Raw genomic sequence first — 25,253 nt, 5'->3', positions numbered from 1 at the left:
CTTCCTGTGAGCTAATTTCTCCAAGAGTTAATGAGGCAAAGCTCCTATCAGAACAGTTTGTTGGCCTAGACTCATTAGGATTTCAGTCTTTCTAGCAAGTGAATTGTCTGCGTAAATCCATGTCTAACCACTTGATCTTCAGGAAAACAGACATTCAAGGTGGATCAAGATCTTCCTTTAAAACAATATCTACTTCCTTCTTACTACACTCATAATTAAATGCATTGATTTATTGCATGGTGTGATATGATGATTTCTTTAGGCAGAGGTGAGAGGCAACATATTTAGCAGTGGTACATAGTAGAATTAACCAATTAGAAGATGCTGGCCACGGATAGTCTATATGGCCTAATTAGTGAGCCCTTGGAGATTATCATCCTTGTCCTTAGGGGTCAGTGCCCTCAAACTAAATACCTGCTATCCAAGTGGCTTTTATCAAGTATTTACTTTACATTTTTTTGTCTGATTGAATCCTCAGATGACACAATATAGGGGAAATTATTTACATTTTACATAGGAAAAAGGGTTCAAAAAGACCAAGTGCCTTGCTTCATGTCACACCACAAATAAGAGGCAAAGCCAGCATCCAAACCTTCCTGATCTGACACCAGTGCCATCTACAACAACCTGTCCCATTCACTCCTTTGTCCCCAGTTGTCTTCCTCACTCCTCTTGTCTCATATTGAGAAATAGTTGAGCATATTAAATTGCCAGTTTGAACTGAATACCACAAAGTCCTCTTTCCTCTATTATTCCAGCAAATAAGCATTTATTGAATGCCTATGATGTGCCAAGCACAGAAAATTCAAATGGTCCACGCCATGAACAAGCCTCAAATATTGATTTCATCAGTATTGTGTCCTATCTCCAACCCACTAGGTAAACCTTACCACTTTGACCAAAAGTGAGTGCAACAGTCTTTTCTACAAAGCAAATTTTTTTCCTTTGGCATTTAGTTGTATTTCCAGTTTTGTGTTTAGTGGATGAGTGGATTGAAAGACTGTCTTAATAAGCAGATTATTCATCCCTGCTCAGCTGCCTGATTCCCTTCAACTTATAAAATAAGTCAGAAAGAGAAAAACAAACACCATATATTAATACATGTACAGTATATGGAATCTAGAAAGATGATACTGATGAAGCTATTTGCAGGGAAGCAATGGAGAAGCAGACACAGAGAACAGACTTGTGGACCCAGTGGGGGAAGGAGAGGGTGGGGTGAATACAGAGAGTAGCACTGACACATGTATACTACCATATATGATATAGACAGCTAGTGGAAATTTGCTGTAGGACACAGGGAGCTCAAACCCCATGCCCTGTGACTACCTAGATGGGTGGGAAGGGGTGGGAGGTAGGAGGGAGATTCAAGAGGGAGGGGACATATGTGTACCTATGGCTGATTCAAGTTGATATATGGCAGATACCACACAATATTGTAAAGCAATTGTCCTCCAATTAAAAACAAGTAATCTTTTTAAAAAAGAATGTGCTGAGCAATCCATATCCATTGATACGAATACAAATGAGGGGGAAATATCTCTCTTGTACTTAATTCATTTCATGTATATTTAGTGAGGGAGTGCCTGCTTTGCAGCAAACTTAACATTTGGTTCAGGTCTGCCCATTCTACTCAATGACTGCTCTATTTGAAGCAGCATTTGTAGCTTCATATTTCATATGCCTGCTTCAAGTCTCTTCCCCAGTTACGGCCAAGAGCAACATGAAGTCTTTGAAGCAGAGTTTACAACCTTGTTTTTCTATTACTAATATAGCATGCTGTTCTCATCATAGGTCTTATTTGAATATTGACATGGTGACATTTTGGAATGTTTTCTCAGAGAGCCAGAAGTGAAAAGGAAGCAACAACAATGAAAAAAGCACAAACAGTTCAGAACGAGTAGGTTTCTTCCAGAAAAGTCTACAAAAAGGAATTCACTTTCTTCAGCGCTCTAAAAACCAAGTATTTGGCATTGTAAGACAGGTCTGGGTATTTTCTGGGAACAAAAAAAAAGTATTGGGGAAAGCTGGGAAGAATGTCACTCTGCCACCCCTCCTTTTAACTCTTCAATGGCTCCTCACCATTTTTTTGGTAGACAAAACCTCTTTAGCATGACATAGGAAGCATTTGCAGTTTGAAAACTCTTCCTCCTTTCAAACTCAGCTCAAGAATCTGAGAAAGCTTTCTGGGTATCACTGTCCTAGTAAAACTGTCTAGTTCTTCTTTACCACTTACTTTATTATTCAGTAACATGTGTCATGCTGTATTTCAGTATTGATTCAGCATTTAGGCTCCAAAATCAAATTGTCTGGAATTGAAACTCAATTTCTGCACTTAATTGCCTAACAGTCAGAAAATTTCTTGACATCTTTGAATATTTGAAATAAAGATCTTAAGAAATTTTTCTATTCTTATGCCATTTTTTAAAATCAGTAGAATGAATTAATAATAGCATCTTTCTAATGGGCTTATTATGATGTTTAAATGAAATAATACAGATAAAGTGGCCAGCACAGTACTTGACATATAGATCTCAACAAATCTGATGCCTTATTATGACTAGACAGTGAACTCAATTACTCTTATATATATATTTAGTGCCTGATGATGTTCTTATTTAATTCACTAATAAAAGCTTCAGAGTGTAGGGTATGATTCATTATAGGCTATATGTTAGGAAAACATTAAACAATAACAAAATAAAACATTGTAAGTTCATATCTTGGTTCTGTAAAATTTCAAATACACTTGTCTGATCATCAGGTATCTCTCCTCAAAAGTGTAATACAGAAACCCAGGATGCTTCTATCTTGTGGTTCCTTTGTCCACAACACATAACCTCCAATATTTTTATGCCCATCTGCACTAAAATAGCAAAAGGAGAAAGAAGAGGGAAAGAAAACACACTTTCTTCTTGATCACCTTGGCCCAGAAATAAGATACCTCACTTCTGATGACATTCTACTGTAAAAACCATCCTTGGTCCCACAACATTATGTCGACTTTTAGGGGGCAATTAGCCATTTCTAAATAGGGCTTCAGTTCAGTTCAGTCACTCAGTCATGTCTGATTCTTTGTGAAGGCATGGACTGCAACATGCCAGGCTTCCCTGTCCATCATCAACTCTCAGAGCTTGCTCAAACTCATGTCCATCGAGTCAGTGATGCCATCAAACCATCTCATCCTCTGTCACGCACTTCTCCTCCTGCCTTCAATCTTTCCCAGCATCAGGGTCTTCTCCAGTGAGTCAGTTCTTTGCATCAGGTGGCCAAAGTATTGTAGCTTCAGCTTCAGCATCAGTCCTTCCAGTGAATATTCAGGACTGATTTCCTATAGGATTGACTGGTTTAATCTCCTTGCTGTCCAAGGGACTCTCAAGAGTCTTCTCCAACACCACCCGTATTTAAGAATTTAATGGGTGAAATATGACAGGGAAGGCTGTCCTAGGGTAAAGAAAAGATGAGTAATAAATCAAGGAATGTTTAAGATTAAAGAAAAAACATTTCAAATTTCAACAGAAATATAGGATTCGTACTAGGAAGTATAGGAGATGGGAGGTTGAACTGGTTCAGTACATGACCTTCATTATGAATGTTTCCTTGGTATCAGATTCAGTCTGGCAGGGCTTCCCCAGTGGCTCAGCAGTAAAGAACCTGCCTGCAATGCAGGAGACATGGGTTCAGTCCCTGGGTTTGGAAGATCCCCTGGAGGAGGAAATAGCTACCCACTCCAGCATTCTTATCAGGAGAATCCCATGGACAGAGGAGCCTGAGGCTACAGTCCATGGGGTTGCAAAGGGTTGGACATGACTGAGTGAATAAGCACACAGATACAGTCAGCCTGGGGCTCCATATTAGAAAGCCTGGCTTCATGTGAAATTAGAAAGTGTGAAAATGCCTGAGCCAATTAGATAATAACTGATTGTGGTCATTCTAAGCAGGGCTGCCAGATCTTGTGAATAAAAATATAGGACATTCAATGAAATTTGAATTTCAGATTTAAAAAAAAAACTTATTTTAAAAGTATAAGTAAGTCTCATAAAATATTTGAGACACTTTTTATGCTAAAATATTTGTTGCTTATCTAAAGTTAAAATGTAACCAGGCACACTGTATATTATCTCATAACTCTTAAGAAAAGATGAGAGTTTTTCTTTTCTTGTCTTCTTCTTAGACAAGAAAAGATATCTAAATTATTATTATTTTTTTGGTTGGAATTATAATTATCTGTGCTTTAGATATGGAGAAGACAATGGCACCCCACTCCAGTACTCTTGCCTGGAAAATCCCATGGGCGGAGGAGCCTGGTAGGCTGTAGTTCATGGGGTCGCTAAGAGTTGGACACGACTGAGTGACTTCACTTTCACTTTTCACATTCCTGCATTGGAGAAGGAAATGGCAACCCACTCCAATGTTCTTGCCTGGAGAATCCCAGGGACGGGAGAGCCTGGTGGGCTGCCGTCTATGGGATAGCACAGAGTCAGACACGACTGAAGTGACTTAGCAGTAGCAGTGCTTTAGATAAATATTTTAAGGATTTTTCCCTTTCCCACTCATATTTTATCTTTCTTGTTCTACACCAAAAATCATCTGCTAACAATCACTCTTTCATGTTGCCTCGAACAGTAAGAAAGAGATGTACTATGAGAAATCATAGTTGACCCTAAGGTGAAGCAGTTCTTTAAATGTTAAGACTGAAATTAGGGACTACAAATTCCATTGGCAGCTATTTTCTGTAGTATCTTCCCTTTTAAGACCTAGGGCTGAATACTAATTACAAAGCTACAGTTCATTGGCTAGATCATCAACACAGCTGTAGTCCGTCAAGTACATCAATTTGTTAATGATGTCAAAAATATTTTCTGGGAAGCTTCTGGTTTTCTCTCAGACTAGGATGTACGTCTAACACAAGCCAGTTATAAATATAAACTAATAGCAAAAAAATGTTAGTATAGTAAGACTAATAAGAGTAGCATCTTGACTGATCACTTAGTATAAGACAGCCACTTAGAGAATTATGAATTGTTTCATTCAATCTGAATAAGATAAACTTTGTCAAAGAGAGGTTAACTAATTTACCACAGTCTAAATAGCCAGAGAAAAGGAAAGTAATATCCATCTGAATGCAGAGTTCCAAAGAATAGCAAGGAGAGATAAGAAAGCCTTCTTGAGGGATCAAGGCAAAGAAATAGAGGAAAACAATAGAATGGGAAAGACTAGAGATCTCCTAAAGAAAATTAGAGATACCAAGGGAACATTTCATGCAAAGATGGGCTTGATAAAGGACAGAAATGGTAGGGATCTAACAGAAACAGAAGATATTAAGAAGAGGAGGCAAGAATACACAGAAGAACTATACAAAAAAGATCTTCATGACCCAGATAACCATGATGCTGTGATCACTCACCCAAAGCCAGACATCCCAGAAGGTGAAATCAAATGGGCCTTAGGAAGCATCACTACGAACAAAGCTAGTGGAGGTGATGGAATTCCAGTTGAGCTATTTCAAATCCTGAAAGATGATGCTGTGAAAGTGCTGCACTCAATATGCCAGCAAGTTTGGAAAACTCAGCAGTGGCCACAGGACTGGAAAAGGTCAGCTTTCATTCCAATCCCAAAGAAAGGCAATGCCAAAGAATGTTCAAACTACCACACAGTTGAGCTCATCTCACAGGTTAGCAAAATAATGCTCAAAATTCTCCAAGCAAGGCTTCAACAGAGGTGAACTGGGAACTTCCAGATGTTCAAGCTGATTTAGAAAATGCAGAGACCCAGAGATCAAATTGCCATTATCCACTGGATCATCAAAAAAGCAAGAGAATCCTAGAAAAACATCTACTTCTGTTTCATTGGCTATGCAAAAGCCTTTGACTGTGTGAATCACAACAAACTGTGGAAAATTCCTCAAGAAATGGGAATACCAGACCACCATACTTGCCTCTTGAGAAACCTATATGCAGGTCAAGAAGCAACAATTAGAACAGGACATGGAATGATGCACTGGTTCCAAATTGGTAAAGGAGTACATCAAGGCTGTACATTGTCACCCTGCTTATTTAACTTATATGAAGGGTAGTACATCATATGAAATGCTGGGCTGGATGAAGCACAAGCTAGAATCAAGATTGCTAGGAGAAACACCAATAACCTCAGATATGTAAATGACACCACCCTTATGGCAGAAAGCAAAGAGGAACTAAAGGGCCTCTTGATGAAAGTGAAAGAGAAGAGGGAAAAAGCTGGTTCAAAGCTCAAGATTCAGAAAGTGAAGATCATGGCATCCAGTCCCATCACTTCATGGCAAACAGATGGGAAAACAATGGAAACAGTGTCAGACTTTATTTTCTTGGGCTCCAAAATCACTGCATATGGTGACAGCAGCCATGAAACTAAAAGATGCTTTCTCCTTGGAAGAAAAGCAATGACAACCTAGACAGCAGATTAAAAAACAGAGACATTACTTTGCTGACAAAGATCCATATAGTCAAAGCTATGATTTTTCCAGTAGTCGTGTGTGGATGTGAGAGTTGGAGCATAAAGAAAGTTGAGCGCTGAAAAATTGATGCTTCTGAACTGTGGTGTTGGAGAAGACTCTTGAGAGTCCCTTGGACTGCAAGGAGATCAAACCAGTCATCCTAAAGGAAATCAGTCCTAAATATTCACTAGAAGGACTGATGCTGAAGCTGAAGCTCCAATACTTTGGCCACCTGATGGGAAGAACTGACTCATTGGGAAAGAACCTGATGCTGGGAAAGATCAAAGGCAGGAGGAGAAGTGGGTGACAGAGGATGAGATAGCTGGATGGCATCACCAACTCGATGGACATAAGTTTGAGCAAGCTTCAGGAGTTGGTGATGAACAGGGAAGCCTGGCATGCTGCAGTCCATGGAGACACAAAGAGTCAGACATGACTGAGCAACTGAATGGAACTGAGCTGAAACAGCTAGTAAATGAAAAAGCCAAGGTCAAGGGTTAAAGATTGATGTTCGATAGCAGGTAGAAGTTGGCTGCATCAGTGAAAACTACCTGCTACTGGGACAGTGACTAAACATCAACGCTTCCATACTGAAGCACAATTTTGGAGCCAAACGATTGACTCAACTTAAAATATTGCCTTGTCACCTCTTAACTGGTACTTAGCATAGTGTGTTAAACCTTTCTATATTTTCTATTCTTAGTTTTACCTATAAAGGAAATTATGATAGCTACTTTATAAAGTTATAGTTGTTTTTATGCAAAGAAGCTGATATAACATGGGCTCTCAGTAAGTGGTAATTGATACTGTGATTATATTATATTCACTTCATCCAAACTGGTCTGCACAGAATTTACTAACCTTATAGAAAGGTCCTGATGTTAACATACAGATGAAATAGAAAAAACAACTCCGTACAATTTCTCTCGTACCCTTCTATTGGTGTAATAGACTGCATGTGTGTTTTAAACAAATGATCCATTTAGAGCAACAGACACCACTGTGAAAATTAAGAAGTAAGGGAAACAGAAAGCTAAGTACTTTCAAAGCTTGTTTGTTCAAAAGCACCGTCATATCCTGTAATTTTGTTCTCTAATGGAATAGCTACATCTATTTCCCCTCATAATGATTTATATGTGAATGTTGCTTTGAAAAGAAAATAGTGAATGCTGATTACTTGGTGTCTCCTCGTTGTTCTGGGAACACACCATGTATACACTCATCTGTGTTCCTTTGCTTTGCTATTTTTCTTGGCTCTCCCTTTTCCTACGTATCTACACTTTATTCTGGTTCCTGCTTTGGTTCCAGGTCAAAAGAGGTCTAAAGAAAAAAATGCTGGCTATCTCTGAGTGCTCAAACTTTTCTGACCAATCCCCATTCCAAATTCATGTAAGACTTAGAATCTTTCCAATAATTCATATTAGCATCACAGTATTTTGTAAAATTCATAAATATAAAGCTGATTGGTGGAAAAAGCATGGGGTTTTGAGTTTGATTCCATTTTTCTACTTCTAGGGAATTAAACACAGTCCTGTTTATCTTCCCCACAATAATTTCAGTGTTACTACCTGAGAAACTTAATGAATGCTTGCTCAGTTAATGATTATTGTAATTAGATAACTAATATATGGCATTTACTTCCCATTTTTATCATAACCATGGTATGCACATGCCCATGCAAGCTTGTGCATCCCTTTTTGGGAGTTAAATTGGATCCTGCATAAGTTCCTGATTCAGTGGGCCCAGCATTCCAAAAACTGAACATCTGAAACTCTACTTCTGACTCATTCAACAAATCTTAGTCAGCTGGCTCTGCTGCTGGATATTAAAAGCAGCCATCATGAATAGGATATTGTTGATATTTTTTCAGGAATAGAACTCCTGGAGCACATGGCAGATTGTATTTTCAAAGATGACCATCCCATACATCTGTTTTACAATGTGACATTGATAGACCTCCAAGAAGGGGCTGGTTTATGCCCTCCTCTCACCGTTTGAAACTGAATGAACCATTGTAAATGCCTCAGCCAATACTGCATACCAAAAGTGACATTGTATATTCCTCACCTGTCTCTCTCTTTGGATGTGCACCTCCAGAATATTAGATCAACATGTAAAAGTCCAGCTACCATCAAGCTCCTACTAGAGAGAATGTGTGAAGGATCCACAAAAACAGATGCCCAAGGAGTCCCAGCTGTTGTTGGTGTTCAGTTGCTCAATCGTGTCCAACTCTGTGCTAGTCTCCAAACCTTCCCATGAGCATGATTGCTTAATCATGTCTGACTCTTTGTGACCCCATGGACTGTAGCCTGCCAGGCTCCTCTGTCCATGGGTTTTCCCCAGCAAGAATACTAGAGCAGATTGCCATTTCCTCCTCCAAGGGATCTTCTCAACTCAGAGATTGAACTTACGTCTCCAGCATCTGTTGCACTGCAGGCATATTCTTTACCTGCTGAGCTATCTGGGAAGCCAATCCTCCCAGATAAGGTATCAAAACATGTGAGTGAAGAAGCCCTCAGTCTGATCCCAGCTCTGGCCACTGTTTCACTGCATACTCATTACAGACCCCAAGTCAGAAGACCATATGAACTGCTTCTGGACTCCAGACCCACGAAACTGCGAGAGATAATAAACAATTAGTATTGTTTTAAACTGCTAAGTTTTAGGACAATCTGTTGTGGAGTCATGGTAACAGCAGCAGGACAATTGGGAAAAAACTTTCTTCAGCTGATTTGGTCCAAACTGTCCAACAGATGAGCCATGTCTTAGAACATTCCATCCCTCAGCTGAAGTGACCACTGTGAGGTTTCCGTTGCTTCCTGGGTTTGTGGCAACTAAAGAGATCTAAGACCATTCTGTCCCGAAAAACTCATGGTTCTGGAAGAATAAAATATACTTTCTTCTTAAGAGCTTTTCCAGTAATTAAAGTTTTATTTCCACATCCTTTTTAGTAAGCATAAAAATACATTCCAAATCACTCTTTCCCTCAAAGTGGGAAAAGGAGGGGGAAGGCAGAGGCCATATATCTCCAAATAAATGTAATTACTGGCTCTGCATTTACCAAGTTCACACACCTATACTGTGGTGGGCACAGGATGGCGCAGGGAAATTTTGACATCTGGATTGCATCAAATCATATTGATTGCAGCTTGCAGACTTCAATTCCTTGCCAGTTTTCTTGTTATTAATCCCTTGGTACCATAAAAGAAAAAAAAAATATGGTTCTAAACTTTTTATAAACTGGAATTGGGCAAGAGCCATAGTGCACGATAGGCAACCCAGACATGCAGCTCCCGCCTCGCTACCATAAGGTGAAAAAAAAAAAAAAAAAAAAAAATACAAGGTCTACACAAATGAAGAGGGAAGTAGGAAGGTTTTGCCTCTGGCCAGGAGTGAAGTGAATGTAAACAAAACGTGCAAATCCTAAAGGGACTGAGAGCAAGAAGCCCCACACAGACCACCTGTGGAAAAGGTGTTGAATGGTCACTGGTGCATTTGGAACTGTCTCAGAGGGAACGCTTTCTCCAGGTTTTGGTCTGGCAGAGTGGACCCAGTAATGTTGATAGGTGATTGTCAGACCTAGAAGCAAGGGAAAGAATTGAGGACGGTTCATAGGGGCAAATTCTTTCTCCATGTATATTACCTGGCTGGTGAATAGAGTCAGAAAAAGGCAGGGGGCGGGGGTGGGGGGGTGGGATTCATGATTCTCAAACACAATTTAGGCTTTTACACCAAGAGTTGGCAGGCAGATTCTTTACCATTAGTGCCACCTAGAAAGCCCAGAGTTGCCATGAACTCTTAAAAAGGATGGAATTACAAGGATGGGATTGAAAACTAAGTTCTTTATAACTCTTGACTCCCATGAATAAGCACTTTTGATTTATGGTTAATGTTTATGAGCCTTTAAAATACCTTTCACTCTAAACTATTTTTGAACTATACGACCAAATTTTTTTTTTAATTGAAATGTCTGTATAATTAACAGTAATCTTTTGATGTTCCAGACCACCTGTATTTTTTAACATTTTATTTTTGATTGAAGGATAATTGGTTTACAATATTGTGTTGGTTTCTGCCATACATCAACAAGAATCAGCCATAGGCATATATATGTCCCCTCCCTCTTGAATCTCTTCCACTTCCCACCCCATCCCACCCCTCTAGGTTGTCATAGAACCCTAGTTTGAGCTGTCTGAGTCACACAACAAATTCTCACTGGCTATTTATTTTACATATGGTAGTGTATATGTTTCCAGGCTACTCTCCCCATTCATCCCACCTTCTCCTTCCCCCAGCTGTGTCCACCAGTCTGTTTTCTATATCTGCATCTCCACTGCTGCCCTGCAAATAGGTTCATCAGTACCATATTTCTAGATTCCATACATATGCTTTAGTACATGATATTTGTTTTTTCCTTTCGTTCACTCTGTATAATAGGCTCTAAGTTCTTCCACCTCAGCACTGACTCAAATCTGTTCCTTCTAATGGCTGAGTAATAGTCCACTGTATTTGTGTACCACAGCCTCTAGGTCCATTCATCTGTCAGTGGACTTCTAGCTTGCTTCAGTGCCCTGGCTATTGCAAAAAGTGCGGCAATGAACATTGGGGTACATATGTCTCTCTCAACTATGGTTTTCTCAGGGTATATGCCCAGTAGTGGGTCATGTTTATATTCCTAGCTTTTTAATGAAATCTCCATACTGTCCTCCATAATGACTATCAATTTACATTCCCGCCAACAGTGAAAGCAGTTTCCCTTTTCTCCACACCCTCTCCAGCATGTATTGTTTGTAAATTTTTAAATGGTGGCCATTCTGACTGATGACTAAGTATTTTTGAACAAGTTAGTACCTGATGCTCTGTATTAGGTTATTCAGTATTATCCTTTTTCTTCTTAATTTAGAGACACAGGCAAGAGGATTAATCCTGGGCTTAAACTCAGATCCATCACTCCTTGACGGCTTGGACAGGCTTCTGAATTTCTCTGTGCCTCAATTTCCCTACATTATTAGACCTGGGGTAATGTGTGCCGGCCCCAGAGTATTTTGTGAGGAATAAGTATAGTGAAACATGTAAAGGTCTTAGAGCATTTTCCTAGAATGCTCTCCTTTTTTAATTGCTGTCATGAATGCAAGTTTCCATTTATTTTATTTTGCTTTATAACATATTCAGAACAGAGAGAGAGGTAATCTTCTGATAAATTAGGAATGCTTCCTATATATCTCAACCCAAGTGTAAAGAGTACAACTTTTAAAAAACCATCAATGTTGAACAAATGTTCTTATTTTTATTTAAATTTCATTTTTATTTTACACTGGAGTATAGTTGATTTACAATGTTGTGTTAGTTTCAGGTATACAGCAAAGTGAGTCAGCTGTACATGTGCATATATCCACTCCTTTTCAGATTTTTTTCCCATATACTTTATTACAGAATATTGAGTAGAGTTCCCTGTGCCACACAGTAGACCCTTGTTGGTTATCTCTTTTACATATAGTAGTGTGCATATGTTAATCCCAAACTCCTAATTTACCCCTCCCAGAACAAAGCTTTCTTGAGGATCCCCATATGCCTGTCACTCTCTTTTCTTACTTAGGGAGATACAAATATTAATAGAATGTCTATCCTTTGTTTTAGGACATTAAATTTTGCAACCTAGATAAATAACAGACAAAAAAAAATTGTTTCTAGAAATATTAACTTATTTCTAACCTGAGAATATCTTTTTTTTTTTTTTTTTTTAAGCCTGCTAAGGAATAAAATTAGACCTAGGTCAGAGATGGAATCATAAGCTGTACCAGACCTAGTTGGATGTCCATATTTAAGTAGGACATTTCTTCAAAGAAAGCGTTTTAATGCCATGCCATATAAGCCTATGGGTGTGCCTGTTGCTCTCATTTATGAATAGATATCTAAACATGATGGAAATTCTTTTGTTGAATCTCAGGTACAACAAACTCCATCTAATTTAAAATGTCCAATAATGTGACAAAACAATCCAGTTTGCCCAGATCTGTTGCAGCTTTAGCTGGAAAATTTATATCGCAGGAAATCCCTCAAGTTCAGGCAAACTGGGAAGGTAGGTCACTCCGTGAGAGACCAGCAGCACTCGGGTTACCCAGGAACTTGATAGTAGTGGGGGATCCTGGCCTCACCTCAAACCTACCGATTCAGAAACTGTATTTAATAAGATCTGCGGGTGATTCATATGCACCTTAAAGTTTGAATCTAGAAACAAGAGTTACAAATCTATATAACCGAAATCTAAAATACCTGAGGCATTTTAGAAAATGTTTTCAAATATCTCTATTTCCCATTCTCTTTACTCCAACATCAGCATGAATCAATTTATGGGCAGATCTTCATATGTGACCCTTTGTTCATTATACTTATTCTTTGGAAACACAAAACATCAATTGGGTACCAGCTGTTTTATCTACATTAACTTTCTGCATATGTGTGTGTTTTCTAATTAAATTCACTTTCTGTCAATTTATTTTAATTCAGATATACTTAGGTCTCTATAGTTGTAATCCAGCTCTCTAACATACAATAAGCCAATTACTATATTAAAGAACTAGCTAATCAACAAAACTTCAGTTATTTTCTTCTTTATCTGATAACTGGAGGCTTAAAAACTGTATCATTGAACTTATTCACACAAATAGATGAAATAATTTTTCTAGCTTGCTTCTTCTTACTTCTTTGGGCATGGTAACACCTTTTATTTTCAATTTTATGCACATGATTATCTTTAATTTTGATAAATCTTCATAAAACAAGTAGTCAAAGTGACAAATTAAACATTTCATTACAATAAAAGGTCTGTGCAGGTCCTCCCAGCTCTATATGTCTTTCCTCTTTTAGAAGACAATATCTATTAAACGGAATAGTAGAAAATTTAATGTTTCATATTCTGGTTTTTATCCTCTGTAAAATTCCTTTTTCCAAAAAATTCTTTTCAGCATTGTGGGCTTTCCACTTCTGCTCTCAGATCCATGGAATACTCTTCTGAATCTCCAGAGTTTGTTTAAGTTGGCATAAAATACTAGAAAAATTCCATCAAGACTCCCTGTAGCCACCATCCAGAAACAAAGCTCAGATTCACTACTGGCCCATTACCTGAAACCTTGACTTTAAGTGGAACTGCAGGGTTGACTTCAGCTGAGGAATGCAAGTATGACTTTGTGAAGCAATTAGGTTTCCCTTCATTCTCATTCCAGTTTAACTAAGGTTTTCTACAGCATAAATTTGTTAGACAGAATACTTGCATTTCTTTTCAAGGAAAATGATATTGTCAACATAATATAAGATTTGAATCCAGACAGACCTGAGTCTGCCTTTACTCTATCAGTAAGAGTCGAATAACTTATAGAAAAATTACAAAAGTTCTATGAACCTCAATATCCCCATTTATAAAATGAATCATAATAAATATCTTGCAGAGTTATTATGCAAGTTAAATGAATATATATATGAAAAGGGGCTTCCCAGGCGGCTCAGTGGTAAAGAATCTGCCTGCCAATGCAGGAGATGCAAGAGACGTGGGTTTGAGCCCTGGGCCAGGAAGATCCCCTGGAGTAGGAAGTGGAAACCCACTCCAATATTCTTGCCTGGGAAATCCCATGGACAGAAGAGCCTGGCAGGCTACAGTCCATGGAGTCATGAATCGGACACGACTGAGTGACCAAACAATAATTTGAAAAGCACAGAGCACAATGCTTCAGATTACGTGACTTTCCTCCTCCTCAATGTCTCCATGGTGGATCTCCATGGTATTTGTAAAATGATAGTACTTGCAGTCCTGAAAATAAAAATATAATTCATCTATAACTCTCCACATATGGCTAGACATATGTATTTAAACATGTTCATGTGTTTTCCAAATATAATTTATTTGCTCAATCTTTTCCTAGTCTTCTGCCCAAAGTATTAAATGTCTGTGGGGAAGGGAAATGAAACAACACATGCTATGACTTGTCCCAGGCCAATTCCTTATTTTTTACACAGACTATATAAAAATGGCATTGTTTTCATGAAACATAAGTGTACATGAAAGCTCACACCAGAGCCTGATCTACATTCTTTTCACGCATAGCATGTGATGAGTTTCCCCTTGATACCATTTAAGACAAAAGATTCCAACTTTTGCAAACATTTAAATATGTATTCTACCCTCCTTATATAGAGAACAGCAAAATAAAAGGATTTTGGGCCAGAATACCTGCTCTTTATAACTGTTTAATCCGTAGATGTAATCTTTATCAACTTTAGTTTTCTCCTATGTACAATAACGATAATGATCATTTATCGTTGGCAATTAATGATAATTGCCATGAATGTTTATTAAAAGCTTACTATGCCCTAACCCACACATACTTATAGTCTGATTTAATATACACAGTGATGAGATTGGTGTTAGTATTAGATCTACTTTGCAGATGACAAACTAAGGCTCAGAGAGAGATTACATGGCATGGCTTAGGTAGGCATCAGAGCTTGTGTTCATAGTCTGTGCTTCTAGACATCGCAGTCTACTGCTGCTGCTGCTGCTGCTAAGTTGCTTCAGTCGTGTCCAACTCTGTGTGACCCCATAGACGGCAGCCCACCAGGCTCCCCCATCCCTGGGATTCTCCAGGCAAGTACACTGGAGTAGGTTGCCATTTCCTTCTCCAATGCATGAAAGTGAAACTGCTCGCCATCAAAAAAGTGCAGTAATTTCATATGCTTCTCAGGACTATCATTAGGAGCCAGTGAGTTAATGCAGAAAAAATAATACTTTCTTTAAAGCTAACTAAGGGTTGGTTATTAGTTTAATTAAAAGACTCTGACCTCTGAAACTGGGCTTCCCTGGTGGCTCAGTGGTAAAGATGCCTCCTGCTAATGCAGGAGAAGTGGTCTCAGTCCCTGGGTTGAGAAGATACCTTGGAGAAGGAAATGGCAACCCACTCCACTATTGTTGCCTGGAAAACCCCATGGACAGAGAGTCTAGCAGGCTACAGTCCATGGGATCACAGAGTCAGACACGACTTGGTGACTGAACAACAACAATGACCTCTGAAGCTAGAGGAAAAGCTACAGTAGTACCAGGGAAAATCCAAGTACTTAGTGCCAAGAGAAAACCCTGCAAATCCATCTTTCCAGCTTCTTAAATAATTGGATATTTCAGACATGTTCGTTCTCTAGCCAAGGATAATTCCCCCAAATTTTCTTCATTGTAGGCTGATCTCATTTCCTTTATTAAGATAAAAATGGTAGATACAGATTTCTGTCTTTCATTTGCAAATATGGACAGTTGTATTAGTTTCTTAGGGCTGCTGCAACAAACTAACACAAATCTGGTAGCTTAACACAAGCAGAAAATTTTCTTACAAAAGTAAGAATACTTTTAGTATTGCATCCAGTAATACCATCCCTTGGTATTTACCTACATGAATTAAAAACGTATGTCCACCCCAAAACCTTCAAGCAGATGTTTATAGCTGCTGTATTTAAAATTGCCAAAAACTTGAAAGCAACCAAAATGTTCTTCAATAGGTGAATGGATAAATAAACTGTGGGATATTCAGGCAATGGAATATAGATCAGCACTGAAAAAAATAGGCCACCAACCCATGAAAAGACATGGAGGAAATGTAAATGCATATTGTTATTGTTACTCAGAAGCTAAGTCATGTCAGACTTTTTTGTGACCCCATGAACGGTAGCCTGCCAGAGTCCTCTGTCCATGGTATTTCCCAGGCAAGAATACTGGAGTGGGTTGCCATTTCCTTCTCCAGGAGATCTTTCCGACCCAGGGATCAAACCCATGTCTCCTTCTTTGGCAGGTGGGTTCTTTGCCACTGAGCCACCTGGGAAGCCAGAAAATGCATATTACTAAGTGAAAAAAGCCAATCTGAAAAGGCTACATTCTTGTAACCATTAATTTTATGTGTCAACTTGTTTGAGCCAAAAAGAACGCAGACATTTGCTCAAACCATATTCTTGTGTCTTTGTGAGGATGTTTTTGGATGATATTAACATTTAGTGGATAGATTGAGAAAAGGAGATTCCCCTCCAGAGTGTGGGTGGGCCTTATCTAATCAGTTGAAGGTATGACTAGAACACAAAGGCTGACTCTCCCTTGACTAAGAAAGAATTCTTTCTGTCTGATGGCTTTTGAACTGGGACTTTGGCCATTTCCCTACCTTGAGACTCAAAGTGATAACATTACCTCTTACTGGATCTTGAGCCTGCCAGCCTTTGGACTAGTACTGAACCATTATATCTCCTGGGTCTTCAGCTTACCTGCTCACCTTACAGCTCTTGGGATTTTTCAGCTTCTATAATCATGTGAGCCAATTCTTATCATAAATCTCTTTCTCTCTCTTATGCACACACACACACCCACACACACTATTGATTTTGTTTCTCTGGAGAACCCTGGTGAAATAATATTATATATTCTAATTATATGACACTTCAGGAAAGGCGTTAACTATCGAGACAGTTAAAAGATTAGTAGGGACTTCCCTGGAGGTTCAGGGGCTAAGACTTTGCACTCCCAATGCAGGGGGCCCAGGTTCAATCCCTGGTCAGGGAACTAAATCCCACATGCCACAACTAAGAGTTCACAGGCTAAGGGTCTAAGGATCCCATGTGCTTCAACTAAGACCTGGTACAGCCAAATAAATAAAAATAAATATTAAAAGAAAAGATTGGTAGTTTCCAGGGGTCATAAGCGAAGGAGTAATGGAAGAGGGAGTGCATAGACTCTTTAGAGCAGACAAAGTGCTCTGTATACTACTACTACATTGGCAGATATTAATATATATTATTAAACATTGTCAAAACCCATAGAAAGTACAACACCGAGACTGAAACTTAATGTAAACTATGGTAATGGGTGATAATAATGTGTCAGTGTAGGTTCACTGACTGTAGCAAATAATCTATCTATCACTCTGTGCAAGATGTAGATAATAGGGAAGGTATGAGTGTGTGGGGAAAGAAATATATGGGAACTCTGCTGCTGCTGCTGCGGCTAAGTCACTTCAGTCGTGTCCAACTCTGTGCGACCCCATAGACGGCAACCCACCAGGCTCCCCCGTCCCTGGGATTCTCCAGGCAAGAACACCGGAGTGGGTTGCCATTTCCTTCTCCAATGCATGAAAGTGAAAAGTGAAAGTGAAGTGGCTCAGTCGTGTCCGACTCTTAGCGACCCCACGGACTGCAGCCTACTAGGCTCCTCCATCCATGGAATTTTCCAGGCAAGAGTACTGGAGTGGAGTGCCATTGCCTTCTCCAGGATGGGAACTCTATTTTCTGCTTATTTTGCTGTGAACCTAAAACGTCTTTAAAAAATAAAGTCTATTAAAACAAAGAAAAAAAGGTAGAAATTTATTCTTCTACAGTTCTGGAGGCCAGAAGTCTGAAATCAAGTTTGTCAGTAAGACTGCATTCCAATTGGTGATTCTAGGGGAGAATCTGCCTCTTCCAAATTCTGTAGCTGTGGACATCCCTTGCCTAACAACCACATCACTCCAACTTAAATGACTTCCATGGCTCCTCTGCCTCCTCTTCCTTTTCCTCTGTGTGTTTCTTATAAGGATATTTGCTATTTATTTAGAGCCCACCTGGACATACCAGGATGAGCCCTTAAACTCAAAATACTTAATTTGGTTACACCTGAAAATATCTTTTTTTTTTTTTAAATATATAATGTACAATTCATAGGTTCCAGGGGTTAGGGCATGGAAATACGTTTTGGAGACCACTATTCAGATGTCTACCATGGTCAGTTACTCAATCCTAGAAAATAGACCTCAAGGAAAGTCGACTCAGTGAGTTCTAGGAAAGGTTTTCTCCTTTATTTCTCTTCTATTTATTAAAAGGGATGCAGAAAGAGAAATAACTTCCTTTTATACTATTCTGCGCAGTTGTAAGAGGAAAAGTTGCCAGGAGCAGCAGCAGCCATCTGGGGTCCAAGAGGTGACAAGGCTGAACACTTGGCTGAGTTGCCAAAATGAACTTAAAACCATCCATCTCCTGAATCTTATTCCATCTGAGGTTATAAATGTCTCTATGGTTTAAATGGATGATAACTGTAAATTTTGTTACTTGACCCTCCATGCATCCTAACCATTAAAGTAGTAAAGTTGATATAAGGAAAAAGAGAACGTATGTCATATTCAAAAGATTATGGGCTTAGAATGGAGGGGGAAGTAAGCAACTACCTCAGCTGTCAAGTTGGCTGAAGAGACAGTACTTTGGGGAGTAGTAATTTATCCTATTTCTAAGGATTAATATGATTCTATCTGTGTTCTTGGGGGTTATTCAAAGAACACAGTTAGAAAAAATCATATTTATCCTTATGAATAGGATGTGGAGAGAAATAGCCTAGCTTAGTTGGGAGTAAGGAGAATTGGAACCAACTTTTAGATTGCAAATTTCATGAAATCAATTAAGACTGACTTGAGATGAATGTACAAATAAATTATATAAAAAATACAGTATCTACTTGTCTTGCTTCTAAACGTCACGGCTCACATGGGCAGCCTTTGAGATCTTGCTGGGTATTGCAGTAAAGATTCAGCACATTGAAAAGCTCAGGCTTTTGTTTGCAGCAACATGTGAAAACGATTGTGAAGTGGACATAGCCTGATATAGTACTGCATAATTGGAGCTGGATTTGACACAAATCTTATGTAACAAAATGCCAGTCAGTTTTCAGTTTATACTCCAACAACCACTGGCTCCCTTAGCAGTAATGAAAGGGTGACCCAGACAAGTTCTATTAGGCACACACAGCCTGATATGCAGCCAGAGGAAGCTTGTGAAAATTATGAAATAACCCTCCAATATGAAGTTCATGGACTCACTCCCTCAACGTGATTAAGTGAGCTTTAATTTCAATTGCTGTCAGATTTTACAGCTTTCAACACCTGCAGCTCCCTGGTAGACTTGAGGTGGGTCTTTTTCAAAACTCCTTTTCCACATCTACAAAACAGAACTTCATTTCACTGGAGTTATGACAGAGCTTCTCTTTTGCAGGCAGCAGCTCTTTGACTTAGCAGAAGAATTAGCTCCCTGACCTCAGAGTCAGGCTGTCCCTTTTCTTGCTTCACTGTTCTTCTTGATCTCTGCCTCCCAAAGTTGTCTTTGCTCCAGACATCTCAAACAAAGAAAGCAATAATCCTGCCCCATGTTAGGATCAGGAGGGATTCTCAGGGGTTCTGTCATAGTATTGTGAACCTCTGCCATTTTGTGGGGGGTTACCATACCGAACGACCTCAGTACTCCCCACCGATGACCGAAACAGACCCTGGAATTTTGTTCGTACCTAAAGAACAGCCCCTGAGCAGTTTCAAATTTTAGGGCAGAGGACAAGCACCCTCTATTTTAGAAAGATACTATAATACTTAACTGAGACCAATGTCTTGATAACAGCTAGCATTTACTGCCGGTGCCAGCCGGCAAAGTCGATCAGGTCCTGAGAACATGCACGGCGCGGCTGAGAAAGAATACTACAGCAAGAGACTACAACAAAGATGAGGTCGAGAGGTTCAGACACGTTTCCACAAAGGGAAGCAGTCTGACACCAACTTTATTCAGCATCTTATATTTATACAGGAGAGCGTGAGAAAGACAAGACAGTTAACATTTTTTCTTGGTTGACCTATACATCTTACAAACAGTCACAAAAAATCTTGAGAGCATGGGAATGGCACCCTGTTATTATTTCTTACACCAGATAACATTTCCCTGTGCGTGAGAAGTTTGCACAGAACTCCAGGTGTCTGCAGTAAATAATCGCCTAATCTCTGGGGTGGCGGGACAGAGAGCTATGTTTGCAAGCAAACCCTCAAGGACTGAGGCAGCACCCAGAGCTGTGTCCTTCAGACAAAAGACCCCGTTCTCACCGGCAGCTCCCCGCAATTTACTAAGTAATATTCACATCTCCTTTAATCCTTGGTCTGGTCTTCATTGCTAAATCAAGTCTGACTCTTTGCGACCCCAAGGACTGTAGCCCACCAGGCTCCTCTGTCCATGGAGTTTTCCAGGCGAGAAAACTGGAGTGGGTTGCCATTTCCTTCTCCAGGGGATCTTCCTGACCCAGAGATCAAACCGAGGTCTTTCTGCAATGCAGGCTCTCTCTTTACTGACTGAGCCACCACAAACACCTTATTTTGTAAGGACCACAATTATTCATTTTCTAGCTGAGAAAACCCTGCTTCAGGTCAAATCACCTAAACTAGCATCACATAACTAGTAAGTGATGGAGATGTGGTTCAAATTCAGGCCTCTCTCTGCTTTTAACCGCTACATCTCCTCACATTATTGAGAAGTTTACTAGAGCTACATGTGCACCACAGATCTGTCATCCTATGCTCTCATAGAGATTGCTCCTAGAGAGACCCATACCTAACAAAACCGTCATAAAGGCGGGAAACACTCTTCATGACAGTCAGTTATGGCCTAGCCCCTTTGTTTTAATTAAATGGCTGCATTTATGACAGCTCATGATTGCACTGTGCTAAGCAGAATATTTGTCTTATTTTGCTCTCTTGATACTCTCCCAAAGAATACAGTGTTACATCTTTTATTTTTAGAGAAGCTGTAGCTCAAAGTAATTAAATTTATTTACTTCCTTTTGGTGCTTTATTCTGGATTTTCATTCTTTAAAGATGACAGAAAATACCACACTTAAATGATATGTGTTCATAATTAAATTCATGTTCAACTATCAGGTACAACATCTACACAACGATAAAGGATTGGGGTCCGCCAGGTATTCCCAGAAGTTTGGTCCACATATGAAGACAGTCTGTGTCAGATATACCTAGATATCTGATTTTTTAAAAATAGCTTAAAAAATCTTAGCTCTCCACGATTCTGGAAAAGTGGCCTTCTGTGCATTTTCTAAGCATAGCTTGGGGTAGGAAAAAGATGGCTTGAGAGTAGCCCATGAAAAATTTTTTTAAAACTCAAAGAATTTGAATAAGTGGTAAATGAGTCTGTGATGTAAATAGCTGCAAAATGAACTAATTAAACTTAGGCTTCCTAAATAATGGAACCATATTAAAATTTTCTTCTCCCTAGAATATGCTTTTAAAGGAAAAGTATTCTTAGTATCTTTTCAAACCTAGGCTTAATTTCAAATGAATACTTCTTGTAATCAAACCTTTTCTTTGAATCCCAGACACTGAACTATACCTGACTTAAGAGTCACAGAACCCTCTATAAAAGCCATATATCTCTTGTGATGTATTTGCTAAACACTGAAAGAACATTCCTGAAACCTTTCTGGTGCTTCAGGAGCATGCTCTAGTTTACCTCAAGTTATAGAGACCCATTTTATTCACTGAGGCTTTGTATACAAAGGCCATCCTTCTGTGTAGTCACGAACATTCCTCTAACGTCTGGAGCTCTTGGAACTCTCTCAGAATGTCAGGAGTACAGGGAACTCTGCTCAATACTCTGTAATAGCCTAAATGAGACAAGAACTTGAAAAAAAGAATAGATAAGTGTATATTTATAACTGGATCACTTTGCTGTCCACCTGAAATGAACACAATACTGTTAATCAACTATACTCAATATAAAATAATTAAAAAAAAAAAAAAGAAGCAGCTCCTTGAATGAAGGCAAGGCACAGCCCCTTGAAAGAAGGGGCTGTGATTTCCAGTTGTTATTGCCTGTAGATGGTGGCTCAGAAGGTAAAGAATCCACCTGAAATGTGCAAGACCTGAGTTCGATCCCAGGGTTGCGAAGAACCCCTGAAGAAGGGAACAGCTACCCACTCCAGCAGAATTGCCTGGAGAATTCCACGGACAGAGAAGCCTGGCAGGCTACAGTCCATGGGGCTCACAGAGAGACACAATTGAGCAACTTTCACACACTGCATGAGTCTCAGTATCTGGGAACTGTTGGATTATATGGGTATTCGTATGTGTCAGATTCAGTGAAAGGCATTGTTTCAGCATGACTTTTAGCACCAATAACTGGTTTACAAAACAAAATCCATTCTACTGAAATCTTTCATTAGAAAACATCTCTCACACTTTATCCAATTCATTCCAGGCCTTTTAGTCAGTGAAGTGTTTATAGTTTTAACTTGAGTAAAATAGAATCATTCAGGGATATGTCAGTGTTTCCATTACACCCCTTCTTTTTTTACCCTGAAGTAGCCCAAGTTTATTAGTATGTCTATAAAAATTAATATTCCACTGAAACCTGGCACCAAACCATAAAGTAAATGTTTACACATCCCTTCAAATATTAACTCAGTTGTTTCTACAAGATGATAGGTGTGCCAGGCATGAACATTAGCTTTTCTCAGCTAATTCAGTTGAGTTATTCTTTCAAAGACTAAACTTAGCTAAAAAGCAGTACCTGAAATGGACAGGATGCCAAAAAAGGGCTGAGAGAACATTTATTAATTATCCAGAAGCTTCCAACATGAGGTCATCCTGGAAAGTGGAAACTATCAAACTAAGCAAGCATAGCCAAGCAAGCAGGGGGGATATGTGCACCAAAACATACACCCCTGGTCTCCGTCAACTGCATGTCAGCTTCAGGAAATGGCCCGAGGACTAACCCCCATGAGGCTGCAGCCACGGAGGTGCTTGGGACAGAGTGGTACAGGGAGTGTTGACTGAGCGGCCAATTCTCTTTTGGCTGACCCAGTGGCAGGAAGGCCAGGTCTCCACCAGCCCTTTAGACTTTAGGTCCATTGTAGAAAAGCTGACAAAACAATTCTCTGGATGAGGGGCCATTGAGGACAGGGGAATGAAAAGTGTGATGAGCTCGGGTGTAGACACAGAGAACTAAGGAGCCAGAGTTTCTCCTTTTGTCAGCCCCTATCCTGGTTCTGCTTAAAATGAAGCTGTGTTCTGAGTCCTTTGTCTCCTTGTTGCCTCCCCTGGCTTTTTCTGAATACCTATTGTAACAAACATAACAAACAATAGGTATTCAGAAACAAAAAACGGAGAAGGCAATGGCACCCCACTCCAGTACTCTTGCCTGGAAACTCCCATGGACGGAGGAGCCTGGTAGGCTGCAGACCATGGGGTCGTGAAGAGTCAGATACGACTGAGCGACTTCACTTTCACTTTTCACTTTCATGCATTGGATAAGGAAATGGCAACCCATTCCAGCGTTCTTGCCTGGAGAATCCCAGGGACGGCGGAGCCTGGTAGGCTGGCGTCTACAGGGTCGCACAGAGTCGGACACGACTGAGCGACTTAGCAGCAGCAGCAGCAGCATTGTAACCAACAGGTGTCAGAATTAGAAGACTGACTTGATTTGAGATGCGTGTTCACCACCCACTACCCATGTGGTTTTGAGCAAGGTACTTAATTACCTGAATAATCCTTTCCTTATCCATAAAGTTAACGTCCAATAAAGGTTCTCAGTAGAAACCTGATGATACTAATGCTGTTCTTTTTATCTTATATGGTTAGAATCAGAAGAACATGAACTAACATATATAAAACTATTTGGGTAATAACATTATTAGTCATAATGATAATCATTTACTATGTGTCTGGCCAGATTCAGAATTTGGCATAAAATCTTTTGCCTAGACTATATAATGCACATGCAAGCCATTTGTCCTTTTCAATTTTTCAGATAAATAATCAGAGGCTCTGAAAATTTTAATATTTTTTCCAGGATGCTCTTTCTCCCTAAATTGATGTATAGATTTAGCAACCAAACTCCCAGGTGTCTTGCCCTTCTTTGTAGATGTTGACAAACTGATTTTAAAATCAATTTGGAAATGCAGAGGACCTAGAATAACCAAAAAATTTTTGAAAAAAGTAAGAAAAACAAAATAATTTAGGTGATATGCACTACCTTGTTTCAAACCTTACTATAAAAGCAAAAGTCATCAGGACAGGTTGGTGTTGGCATAAGGGCAGACATACAGATCAGTGAAATAGAAAGGAGAGTGTAGAAATAGATCTACATATATATGGCCATTCAATTTTCAACAAAGGCAACAGGATAACTCACTGGGGGAAAAGCAGTTTTTGTATTTTTTAATGATGCAGCAATAACTGTCTACATGAACAAAATGTACCTGATCCCTACTTCACATCATACAAAAATAATTTAAATAATAAAATATTAAAAATAATTGTAGATCTAAATATAGAAGTTAAAGTGCTAAAACTTCTAGGAAAGAATCTTTGTGTCCTTATTATAAGCAAAAAGTTTTAAATATAGGATGCAAGCCCACTAATTTTTTGATACACAGGGCTTAGAGCTGCCAACCCTTCATGTAGTAAAAAAAAAATCCATGTAAAACTTTTTAACATCCAACCCTCTGCATCCAAGCTTCTGCATCCATGGATTCAATCACCTGCAGATTGTGTAAGACTGTAGCACATATTTAGTGAAAGAAAACTGTCTTTTACTTTTAGTAAAAGAAATGTGCCTTTGAGTGGACCCATGCAGCTCAGATACATGTTATTCAGTTGTTCAAGGATCAACTGTTTATATATAAACTTGAAAAAGTACTTTAAAAAATAAACATAGAACTACCATATGATGTAACAATCATACTCCTGGGCATATATCTGGAGTAACCCATAATTTGAAAAGATACATGCATCCTAATGTTCATTGCAGCACTATTTACAATAGGCAAGACATGGAAGCAACCTAAATGTCCATCGACAGAGAACTGGATAAAGAAGATGTGGCACATATATACAGTGAAATATTACTCATTTATATATAAAAAAAAGAACAAAATAATGCTATTTGCAGCAACATGGATGGATCTAGAGAT

This window comes from Bos indicus, chromosome 15 (genome assembly GCF_029378745.1).
Source record: "Bos indicus isolate NIAB-ARS_2022 breed Sahiwal x Tharparkar chromosome 15, NIAB-ARS_B.indTharparkar_mat_pri_1.0, whole genome shotgun sequence".
Taxonomy (NCBI): domain Eukaryota; kingdom Metazoa; phylum Chordata; class Mammalia; order Artiodactyla; family Bovidae; genus Bos; species Bos indicus.
The sequence above is the reverse complement of the archived record's forward strand: the minus strand, read 5'-3'. Positions refer to the sequence as shown.